This window comes from Agelaius tricolor, unplaced genomic scaffold (genome assembly GCF_023055355.1).
Source record: "Agelaius tricolor isolate 1412-34295 unplaced genomic scaffold, bAgeTri1.0.p SCAF_10, whole genome shotgun sequence".
In the NCBI taxonomy this organism is placed as follows: domain Eukaryota; kingdom Metazoa; phylum Chordata; class Aves; order Passeriformes; family Icteridae; genus Agelaius; species Agelaius tricolor.
Window position 1 is genome coordinate 12,318,786 of NW_027269270.1, and position 11,602 is coordinate 12,330,387.

General features: G+C 46.4%; 1 long non-coding RNA gene across 1 annotated transcript; it reads right to left on the reverse strand.

The window, feature by feature from the left end:
* Nucleotides 1–481: 481 nt before the first annotated feature.
* Nucleotides 482–10,932, reverse strand: LOC139593416 (uncharacterized). Its single transcript, XR_011680291.1, has 3 exons — nucleotides 10,799–10,932; nucleotides 2,107–2,253; nucleotides 482–1,425 (listed from the first exon to the last, which is right to left on the reverse strand). It is a non-coding gene; the product is annotated as an uncharacterized lncRNA (long non-coding RNA).
* Nucleotides 10,933–11,602: the final 670 nt, after the last annotated feature.

The following is an 11,602-nucleotide window of genomic DNA, read 5'->3' on the forward strand; positions in this document are numbered from 1 at the left end:
TCGCGTTCCTGCCCCAGCTCCGCTCCCGTTCTGCCCCGGCTCCGCTCCCGTTCTGCCCCGGCTCCGCTCCCGTTCTGCCTCGGCTCCGCTCCCGTTCTGTCCCGGCTCCTCTCCCTCTCCTCTCCCGGCTCCTCTCCCTCTCCTGCCCCGGGCTCCTCTCCCTCTCCTCTCCCGGCTCCTCTCCCTGTCCTGCCCCGGCTCCTCTCCCATCCTTTCCCCAGCTCCGCTCCCGTTCCTACCCCGGCTCCTCTCCCTCTCCTGCCCCGGGCTCCTCTCCCTCTCCTCTCCCGGCTTCTCTCCCGTTCTGCCCCGGCTCCTCTCCCGTTCCTGCCCCGGCTCCTCTCCCTCTCCTGCCCCAGCTCCTCTCCCTCTCCTGCCCCGGCTCCTCTCCCTCTCCTGCCCCGGCTCCTCTCCCTCTCCTGCCCCGGCTCCTCTCCCGTCCTTTCCCCGGCTCCTCTCCCTCTCCTGCCCCGGCTCCTCTCCCTCTCCTGCCCCGGCTCCTCTCCCTCTCCTGCCCCGGCTCCGTGCCCTCCGGCCCCGCACCGCTCCCGGGAGGCGGCTGCAGCGGGCAGGAGCCCCAGTTTAAACACACCGCAATTCTCTAAATCCTAATGTGACCGCTGTGTGTCGGTTCGTGACTCTGCAGTAATTAGCTGTGCTGCACGAAGCGCTGCGGGCCGAGAGCTACAGAGATCGGGAGCCTGTCCCTGTCCCTGCGCCTTCAGCCAGTGGCACGGCTGAGTGCGACCAGAAGTAAAGCAGCAGGTGAATAACACTGAAAATACAAATTTCAGTTTAGAATTACCCGAAAAATAAAGGGAAATACAGCGAGGGAAACGGAAACCTGTGCAATTTGCACACAATGATAGCAAAGAAACAAACTGTGATATTGAAATGTGAGGAAAACAGCGCAAATTCATCTAAAAATATGACACTGATCATTTTCAAGACGTACAGTATATGAAGTACAAGATGCCGAAGTGGTTTACTAAACTCTACATTCAGGTGCAACGCCACAACTAAATACTAAAACCACAGGCAAAAATAATATTTTAAAAATCTCTAGAAAATGAAGGAATAAATTTGAAGCGTGTTTAAGTATTTCATCGAGGCATACATAAATTAATATATTTTAAATGAAGCCAAGAAGAAAGCTAGAAGATATCTTCCCGGAGCACAGAGAAAACCCCAAACAATAATAGGTAGCACATAAAAAATGAGTAACAGATGGACCGACTGGAGGATTGTGCTTAATGTAATTAACATTAGCACTTACTGGTAACGGTTAATGGTCCTATACCATCGCACCTCCCAAAACAAAGCCTGATCAGGGACGCATCAAAAGACACGAAGTGAACCCTGAGGCATAAGTGCCATTTAGATCGTGTTGAAGACATTGTCATCAATCTTCACGAGAAGTAACAGCTATTGGAGAGAAAGAGATTGTGAGCAAGTTTCCATCTTGTAATCTCTACATTTTCTTAAGTAACTAGACTTTCCCCATTAAATATTATATATGGCTAATTTCTTCTCATGTCTGTGCTGCTAAATCTGAAAGATTTACATCTCTTCAGCTGTCATTTAATAGTGGGAACCTATCTGAAAGCACCATTCTGCATTTTAAGACAGGAGTCTTAAATTTACTGAAATTCTTCAAGAATCCAAAGAAAGATTTAGTATATACCAGATAAGTGTTTAAAAGGTGGAAATGTTCATGTCACTAGAAAATCCTTTGCATTTTTTATTAAAGTCTGAAAAAAGTTTCCACATGAAGTTGCTAAAGTGCCTTTTTTTCAGTCACGATTGTAGTTCTATTCAAAATAACTTTTAATGATCTGATTGTTCATTCAGAAAACAGAAAACATTAAACAATAATTATATAAGAAAGACCCTTTTTGCTCATAAGATCTTGTATTTGAAAGCTTATCAGTGTTGTAGGACTTGAGAAAATGACAATGTGCTTTGCTAGGCAAAGCCAGATGGCATTCATTGGGTGCTGTGGTTGGTTTCCTTTTAGCCTCTTCTTCATCATGTTTGAGCACAAAATGAAAAAAACCCCAAAGCCTTAAGTCCTTCCTAAAAGCAAATACTACGGAGGAGAGATACCTTTCGGATTATTTCGTGTTCACAAGCACAGAGCCGGTTTGTGAATCTGCTTTTTTTGCCTTCTCCCTGCAGGACAGGTTCTTCAGTGCCATCTCCTGGTGGGCACGACCGGCGGGAACCGACTGTGGAGCCGAGCCACATGTAGGGCTGAGAAGACGAAATGTCAAAATAGGTATTTGTTTTTGTCGATTTATTTAACAGAGTGACACAATCTAGCGGCAGATAATTTTTTTTGTGTGTATGAATAGTATAATTTGCACCATGCTTTGTAATCCTCCAGTACACACATATATACATATATATGAAATATATTTTATATATTTTTATATATATATATATATATATGAAATTACTTTTATGGAAATAAATGGAGCACACAGAGCATTACTTCTTCATGTCTAGAATATGGGAGAAAGATTTTTTTTTCAAATAAATGCAAATGTGAAGATAGGGGGTTTTTGTGATTTTTGTTTGTTTGGGGGTTTTGGTGGGTTTTTGTTTGTTTGTTTTTGGTGGGCTTTTTGTTTGTTTGTTTGTTTGTTTGTTTTTTGAGGGGAGTTAGCTTTCTTATTTTCATCATCTAATGACAATTTGCTCTATTGGGTACCCAATAAAAGGACATCCCCATCTTCTCTGCGACAAAAACCGGGCAATTTTTGCAAAGGAGAAGAGAGTCACTGTCATTATCATCACTTTATTGCTGACTTTACAGCAACCCCTCTGTGCCATTTTCAATTATATATATGCTGAGCTGGACTGAGGACAGAGGTGGAGAAAAACAAACTAGTGCTCAGACCCAGCTGCAATTCCAGAGCAGGACAGAGCACCCACAGAGAGAACCCTCAACTGTGTGAGCATGGCATTGTCCTGGATGACAGGCAGAGGGGCTTGCTGAGGATGCAGCAGGAACTGCTGTCAGCTCCCATGGCCCCTGCAGATCATGGAGCACAGCAGCACCCTCTGCACATTTTAATTGTGCAAGGCAACTGGCAGCTGGTGTAAGTTGGAGATATTCTTCATCTTCTCTAATTTATTTTAGAAGTTGATTGGGAATGCAGGAGGCAAATGAGCACAGAAATGGCTCTAAGTTACCTTGTTCCACATCCTCCCCCACTCCTCCCACTCATCTGCACAGCTCTGCCCCCATGGCCATCCATCTCTCCACCACAGCAGTAATACACACAAATGAACTTCCAGCAGGTGCTCCATTTCTTCTCTGTCGCTTGTAGGAAGCAAAATATCTGATCAATTATTTTTTGCTTCCTTTAATATTCTAATGTCTGTATGTCACTAAAGGCTTGTTTTCAGTCTCTTGTAAACTACCTCACCATAATGGTAAAGAGTATCATCTCTAGTTTGCATCACAATGCAAAGAAATTGAGGTATGTTCTCTCTTCTCTAACTGGAAACAAAACAAAGCAAAGCCTTGCTTAAGTTGCATTTAGCATAAAGTCTATTTAACAATTTCAATCCTTTGTAAAAAGAACTCATAGAAAATACTAAATCTTTTTCTCAAATAAATGTTAGCCCTAAGGTTGTTAGAAGCAGCTTCTGATGGTTGATGCATGAAGTCCTGTGCCACTAGAGATGGACACTGAATGCCTCCTTCTCTGAGTCTGATATGGTCTCTTTTCTGTTTCTTTCCAAATATTGCTGTGAATCCTTTTACAGAATTCCCCCCAACCTGGTCTTATAGAACATCAGTATTTGGCTGGATATTTTCTTACTAGTATGGTTGCTGACTAAAACAATTCTATTGGACAGATAAACAAAAGCTGCCATCTCTTCAAACTGAAAATGTAGATCTAAGCAGGATTGTGTGTCTGTTCTTCGGGGTGAGGAGCACAGGTGACACATTGGGGTTAACTTGGAGTGAGACTGAAACACATTGCAGATGGACAATGCAATGGGTAGGATGACATGGGCTTAAGCCATCCAGGGAGACTTCAGCTTCACTGAAAACCCCTCAGGGATCGTTTTTTCCATTTTCCATCATTTTTCCAAACAAGGATAGGCAGGACTTCCCTTCTGCCACTCCTACAAAGCTAAAAATCAGGAAAAGGACAAAATACTGTAAATGTAATGTGATCCCATAGTGGGCCAGATCAAAGGTCCATGTAGCCTGGTAATGGTGTTTTCAGCAGGTCCATCCCAGATTGTTTAAAAGGAGCAGAAAAGAGTGCAGTGCCACCAGTCATGATGGCTCAATGCAGAACCAACCACATTGCAGCAGAAAAAGTGAGGGTCTCCATCTATTCCTTTCCCTCTCTCTCCCTGTCCTTATTCTCTCCTGGCTGTGTGCTTCTGCTTCTTATTCTGCATGTGTGAAGGTGTTTGTCAGGTCTTCAAAGAGCCGATGTAGCCAGTTCAGTGACAAAAGACTTTTCTAAACTGAGTCCCACAGACACCAGATCTGTATCAGAGGATGGAGCAGATTCCACCAACAAGAGCAAAGGAAAGAGAGCAATAGAGCAGTAGGCAGAGGGAGTGAACCTTCTCCCCCTGAGCAGCATCAAGCTGTTAGGTTTCCCCAGCTGCACAGGTGACCCCCTGCCCTGCAGTGGCCCTTACTGAGCCCTCAAGTGCTACACGCACGGACACTGTCACCCTCGGGCTCCTGTGCTCAGCCCTTAACCCGGGGGTGGGAACACAGCAGCGCTGCCCAGCCCTGGCCAGGCTGACTCCTCACTACTGCTCCCTCCTGTTCACAGCTCCCAGGTGGCTGCTCCCAGCACCTACTGAATGAGCTGCCCCAAACTTGCAACAGAAAATTGGAAATCAAGGTGATCCAAGAAACTTATAACTACTTGTGGATCTATAGTAGAAGAAGTGGACTATAAATTACTTGAGATAGAGTAAACCTGACACCAGCTGAAATTGCCAACTCTTTTCAAAAATAAATCATTTTACAAGTACAAATCTATCAGAAGTAGAAATTCTTGCTGCTGTGAACCTTGACCCATCCCGTTTAAAAGAAAACCCAAACAAAACCAAACAACCTGCTGACAGTTGCTTCTCAATTCTGGACAACTGCAACTTTTAAATTAATTTTGGAAAGAATATGTAGTCATTCTCTTTACTGATAGTTTTACAGAGCATCAGTCTACCTAGAGATGACATGGATACAGAAGAACCACAGATGATAGTTTGAAATAAATAATTTAAAATACATCTTAATGTTCTACTCTGTATTTCTGCTTCCACCAACGCTTTTTAAAAGTCAGTTTTAAAAATGCTAGATCTTATTCTTCATTGTCTTGTCATTGGTTTTGAGCTTTTTTGTGTTGTCAAAAAGATTCTGTAAATAACACAGCATGAAGTCTGAAGATAAACATACAGAAATACAAAAATCATAGATTTCTCCCCTACTTCACATGGGAAATTGTCAACTACAGATCTGCAGGACAAGTGAAGAGTGAGCAGGTGAGAATTCCCCACTCCTGCTGGAAGGAGAAGTTAACACCCCCAATCAGCAGTGACCCCACTCTGCAAAGCAGTGGAGAGCAGGGTTATTTCTCTTGTTCAAGTGAACATCAACAACTGGATGCTCTAGCAAACAGACAATAGACTACTAAGAAAGAGCCAGATGCTCTTATCCATTTGCAAGGGTGAAGAGGGACAAAATGAGCAAATATTTATATTATCATAGTGGCATGTAACTGGAGCTCAGTTGTAGAGAAAACAGTGATTTACAAGCATGTTCCTCCTCTCTTGGGAATGCACATAAACCAAGCAAAGGTTCAGCACTGAGAAAAAAACTGACAGAAGGACTAAGCCAGATGAGAGAGCTACAGGTTTTTAGGACACACTGGGCATACATCTCTGGGCTCAGATGATGATTTGCAAAGAGAAATGTTTTCCTGGGCATGAGTCATCACAAATTAACAGGAAAGATCTACCTGGCACATGAGAGAAGTGAGTGTGCATTGTGGCTCACAGCCTCAGTCCCAGGACCCCAGAAATACTCCCACCCAGAACTTTGGGCTAAAGCTCAGCATTAAGGGTGTCTCTCTGCAAGATTACTCCAGCCAGAACATCCTTAACTGTTGCATCACTGCCTGCCTGTGCCAGAACTCCACTACAGCCAGCCTTTCTCCAAAGGGTGCCTGACAGGCTACAGTGTGGAGACCATCCCTTGTCCACACTTCTCCCACAGTCACTTAGAGTCACGACCATCAGTTCTCTGACACTGAGAACCTCAACAAGGCTTGCATTTTCTCTCCTGAAATATCACAGAAAGGTTATTTTGCATAAGAATTTACGATAAAATATTTTGGGGTTTGGACATATTTTTGATCCTCATGGACATTTGCCTTTGAAAGTCCTTGGAATATGATTGCAGTTTATTTATGTCTAGGTTGTGCTTGGTTTCAGCCCTAGGGCCTTGACATATCCCTACCTTCTGTAGGTGAATTTTAAGATTTCCCCCAGACAATGAAGGGCAATGAAACCACACTCTGCAGGAAGTGATATAAGAGCAAAAGTGCTTTTTTGGATGACGAGATACCATCTTTTCTGTGGATCTTTGCAGTGAAAGAGGGCAAACAAAGTGTGCTATCTAATGTTTATCCTGTCCTTTGTGGATTAGAAGTTGAGACACCTTCTCAAGAAACAAAGAGGACCATCATGTCAGTGTAGTTTTGGGATAATCACACCCACAGCTGGGATAGTTAATGTCCCAGGAGCATCTCTGGGAAGCAGTCACATGTGGTGACACACACTCTTAGGCATCTACACAAGGTTGTGAGCTAACAGTGACAGTCATGGGGGTGAAAAGGGAGCAGTAACAGGAACAGCAGAGGAAGGCAATCCCTCAAAATGTGGTGATGTGTATAACTCAGAATATCCTCATATACACTTACAGTGCTTAGCAAGAGCTTCAGCTGTGGAAGTTACACTGCTCTGTGATGGGAAATGATTCTCCTTCGTGCCCAGCTCACTGTGGAGCACTTAAAGCACAGATCCAGGTGTGAACTCACTCCAAGAGGTAAAAACAAAGCCGCATTACGTAATAAGATTTAATGATTATTTGAATCTCTTTTTCCATCCCTGTGGATCATTGATTTAACCTTTCTTGTTTTGTTCTCAGGATATTGCTTAAACAAGTAACCCTGTTCTGAGATTAATCAGGACCATTTTTGTGTATAACCCTTTAAGAGCGTTTTGGCTTTAACTTTCTTCAATAAGGGAACACTAACAGAAGCAGTAGCTTTGCTAGGAAGTGCAAAATGCTGGCAAAATGTTCAGATTGGATGGCCATAGGGAACAAACACATAAGCTTTTATGTGCACAGCCTGGGGTTCAACTGCTATTTTCTCTCAGAGGAAAACAAAAGCAGACCTTTTAAAGCCACCACTAAGGAGATTTCTATTTAGAGAATATGCAATAACTCATATTGAGACAAGATTTTAATCTCAGCAAAGCTTTGGATAATCTGCTGGCACCTGTGTTTGATGCTCTTCCACCCCATTGCACTGCTTAGACTGAGGCCAAAGGCCAGATCCTGCAAGTGTGTTTGTGGCAATCTGTGCTTAAGTGAGGGAGTTTTGTCAGAAAGGAAACAAAGACTTGTCAGGATCTGCCCTGGAAAGTATCACCTGTAAGGAAATGACACCAGTGTCATCATCTTTTATACTCCTCTGGAGCTCCATATCCTTTTTAACAAGCCCTGCACCAACTGACATTGTTTGTTGTGGCAAATATCATTCCAATGCCTTGTGCTGTCTTGCTTGAGGACACAGTGTGAAGTATAGACCACTCAGTCTGAGGCAACCTGAGGAGAAAGGTAATATCTAGGATGGTTTTAGAAAGAATTGGGAAAGATTTTTCACATGTAGATCTCAGCTGCTGGAGGCTGTGCATCAGCCTGTGTGTGATCTAGAGAGATTTTTAAGAGATGTCAGGATACAAGCAAGTGGGGATGGGTTTGGTACTGTGTAGATACCATTAGAGATGCTGTGGAGTCTTCTTGCTGCTGAGGCCTCTGTATCCAACTGAGATGTGAGCTCCAGTTAACAAGTGTGATGTTTGTACAAATTCAGCCTCTGCAGCTCAAGGAAAGAGAAAGAAGTGTACAAAATAAAAATGGGCTTGGGTTTGATAATTTGGGCACACAGTGAATGATGCTGTAAAAGGGCATAGGAAAGAAAAGAAAAAAAAAATCTACATTGATGTATCTTATATAGATACATGTATCTTTCATCCCCTTTAAAATGAGCATTATTCACTTGAAAGGGTTAAACATAACATCAGATTTCTCTCCTTCTTTGATTCTGTGATTCATGTGTCCCATTTTAAAGTCTACACCCTGTGAAGAGGAGTGCATTATCAAGGAAAGAGCCTTGCCAGGGACAGAAGGTAATTTCCCGTAGCAGGTGCGTACAGCAGGTGGTACACAGTGTACCTGCAACAAAAAGGTAGATTTAAGCTAAGATTTTATTTAATATGGAAAACTTATTGCATCCTGAGCCACTACTGGGGATGTGCCAAAAATCGTGTCTGCAGCATGATTTATTACGTGAAAATACCACCGAACTAATCAGTGGAGTTACTAATTAATACAAATCTGCATTTTTGCATAAGCAATTAGTGCAAAGAGAGTGCAATGAAAGAGGAAGTTTGACTCATTTAATCTCAGTGTCTATTCAAGCGGAAAGACCCACTAGGGCAAGGCACTAGGATCTACATTTGGATTTTTTTTCCTTTTGATTAGTTAAAGGAACTAAAAGGTCAAATTATCAATATTTAATTCAAATGGAAATGCATTTGTTCAGGAGGAAAGAAAACACTTTATTTAAACAAGGTGGGACTCTGGGGGTAAATGCCTGGATCAAAAATAATTAGGTTTTGCAGTTACAACAGCATCTAAATCCCTTCTGATAAGAATGCTTTTTCCTAATAACAGAGGTGGTTTGACACCGATAGCAGAGAGCTGACGCTATTTAAACTGTAGCTCAGGAGGTAGCAGGCCTACCAATACAATTTAGACATTTGCTTTAATGGTACGTACTTCTCTGATTTGTTTTTTTTAATCAATTTGAATTATATTTTAAATCTATTGTTATTTCATAATTGTGTGCACTTGACTAAAAGAGTAATTTAAAAAGATGATAATTAAACCTTGGTGGTGATGTATTTTCCATTAACTAAATAGAAGTTTACATTTATAGAATTAAAATAACAACAGCATTTATCTAGCAGGGAAAGGCTCAATAACATTAATACACTGAGTTTTAAGGGGGGAAAGAGCAGAAAAGGCACCTTAATCAGCCGTACCATTTTTGGAGCCCAGATGTACACTGTATCCTGGAGAGACGCTCCGAAGTGCGGAGCGGTCTCACCCCGGTGGCCCCGGACCGGTACCGGAGCGGCTCCTTCAGGGCGCTGTTTTCCCTCCGTGATTCCCGAGCCACGGCAGCCGGGGCAGGCCGGCCACGGCTCGGGGTGATCCGGGCGGTGGGGCTGCCCTCCCCTCCCGTCCCCTCCTCTCGCCGCGGCCTTTGGGAGCGGGCGAGCGGGGCAGCACCGCGGGCAGACCCGAGCCGGCCCTTCCGAGCCCGATCCCCGCGCCGGGGCGGCTCCGGCCCGCGGTGCCATGCGGTGCGGAGGGACAGACGGACAGGGACAGCGGGGAGAGACGTTTTCCCGTCTCTGTTTTTTGAATCAGGATAACCTTCTTGTTTTGCGTGTGTGCCTCTCTGGAGAGGGAGAACGGGAAACCTGGCAGCGAAAGGAGAGCCCGAGCAGCCCGGGCTACCCGGGCAGTAAATCATTCGCTCAATTATAAGCGCGGCTTCCTCTCTCCAATAGCTCCAAGCTATTTGGGGAGGCATCTTTTCCCCGCACTCTCGCAGGTGCAATATGAATCAATTATCTTAATTAAGATAATGCCGCAAACCCAAGAGATTTCATCGGGAGCGGATTTCGCGCTCCGGACAACTGTAAGGCGTTTCCAGAGCGCTGCCTCCCCCCGCAGCGAGCCCCCCTCCCGCCCGGCTGGGACAGGGCTCGGCCCCGGCGGCGGCCCCGGGAGCGCCTCCTGCCAGGGCCCGGAGGCGGCAGCTGAGGCGGGAGCGGGGGCGGCCGGACGGACGGACGGACGGACGGAGCTTTGTTGGGACGCGTGCGGTTCGCGTGCCGCGCCGCGGGAGGAGGGGAGGGGGGCGGGCAGCCAGCTAGGGAGGGAGGGAGGGATGGAGGGCAGAAAGGAAAAAGAAAAGGAAAAGGGAAGGAAAAGAAAAAAAAAAAAAGAAAAAGAAAAATAAAGGGGAAAGGAAAAGAAAAGACAAAAGGAAAAAATTTTTAAATCATTAAAAAACAATAGGGAGAGAAAAGAAAATCAAAGGATTCGGGAGGAAAAATAAACAGAAGCCGAATTAGAAGCCAGATGGAGAAGGAGGAGTCTGTAGGTCAGGGAGAAAAAAATAGGCACGCTTGGAGCGATAAAATCAAGCGGCTGGGGGAAGAGGAGGAACAGGGAAGGTGGGAAACTGGAGCCGTTGAGCCAAGGGACGGCCCGACCAGGGGAGGCAGAGCCGGCCGCCTGCGAGAGCGGGAGGAGAAGCAGTGCCGAAGCCGCGGGAAGAGCGGGAAGGATGAAGGAAGGCGGAACGACGGCAGAGAGCCCCGGCGCCCCCGCAGCGCAGCGCTCGTCCCCGGCCCCGACGGGCGGCACCGGAGCAGCGCCTCGTACCTGCGGGCCCGGCTCCTCCACGGCCACCGGCACCCTCGTCAGTCACCGACCGGGACGGGACGGGCCGGGCTCGGCGGGTTTAAGCCCCTCTGTCCGACTGCCCGCCTCTTTATTTGTCTCTTTAGTTACCTGCCAATCGACAACGTGTTGATTTTATCTTGCTCCCAGGGAGGATGACTGTGTTCATCACACTCAGAAGCACATGAGCACCCCAAAGTTCTCACCGCTCCCCGAGATGCAGTTTTCTGCCAGTGCCCTCCTCCCAATATTCTTGCCGAGTGTTTCCCCAGCGTCCCAAATTCCCGGGTGTATTCCCAGACAGACCCATTCAAAGGAACATTTTCCAGTAATCTAGACAGGGCTGGACCAGACACATCTCTTTCCTGCGCTTTCCAAACCTGTTCGAACCTCCAAAACTCGTCCGTTCCAGCAGCGCGGCCGCCCCAGCAGCTCCCGTTTATGGGGTCGCGCTCTCTCGGGGGCTGCCGGCCCGGCGGGAGGCCCGGCCCAGCCGCCCAGGGTACGGGCATGGTCCGGACCCCGGCCCGGGGGCGCCTCTGTGGCCGGAGCAGGCTCGCCATGGCAGGGGCCATCCATCGGAGGGTCGGCGCCGGCGCTTCCCTCCCCGCTGTGCCCCAGGGAAGGGCCGCAGCCGCGGGGACCCGAGGGCGCCCCGCTCCAGCCGCAGCCGCCGGACCTGGTGGCACACACCGCGCTGCTGGCCCTCGCTTCCCACCGGGAACCGGCCAAATTCCACACAACAAAAAGTAGCCGGTTGCCCTCTGTATTTGATTACCGAGAAGG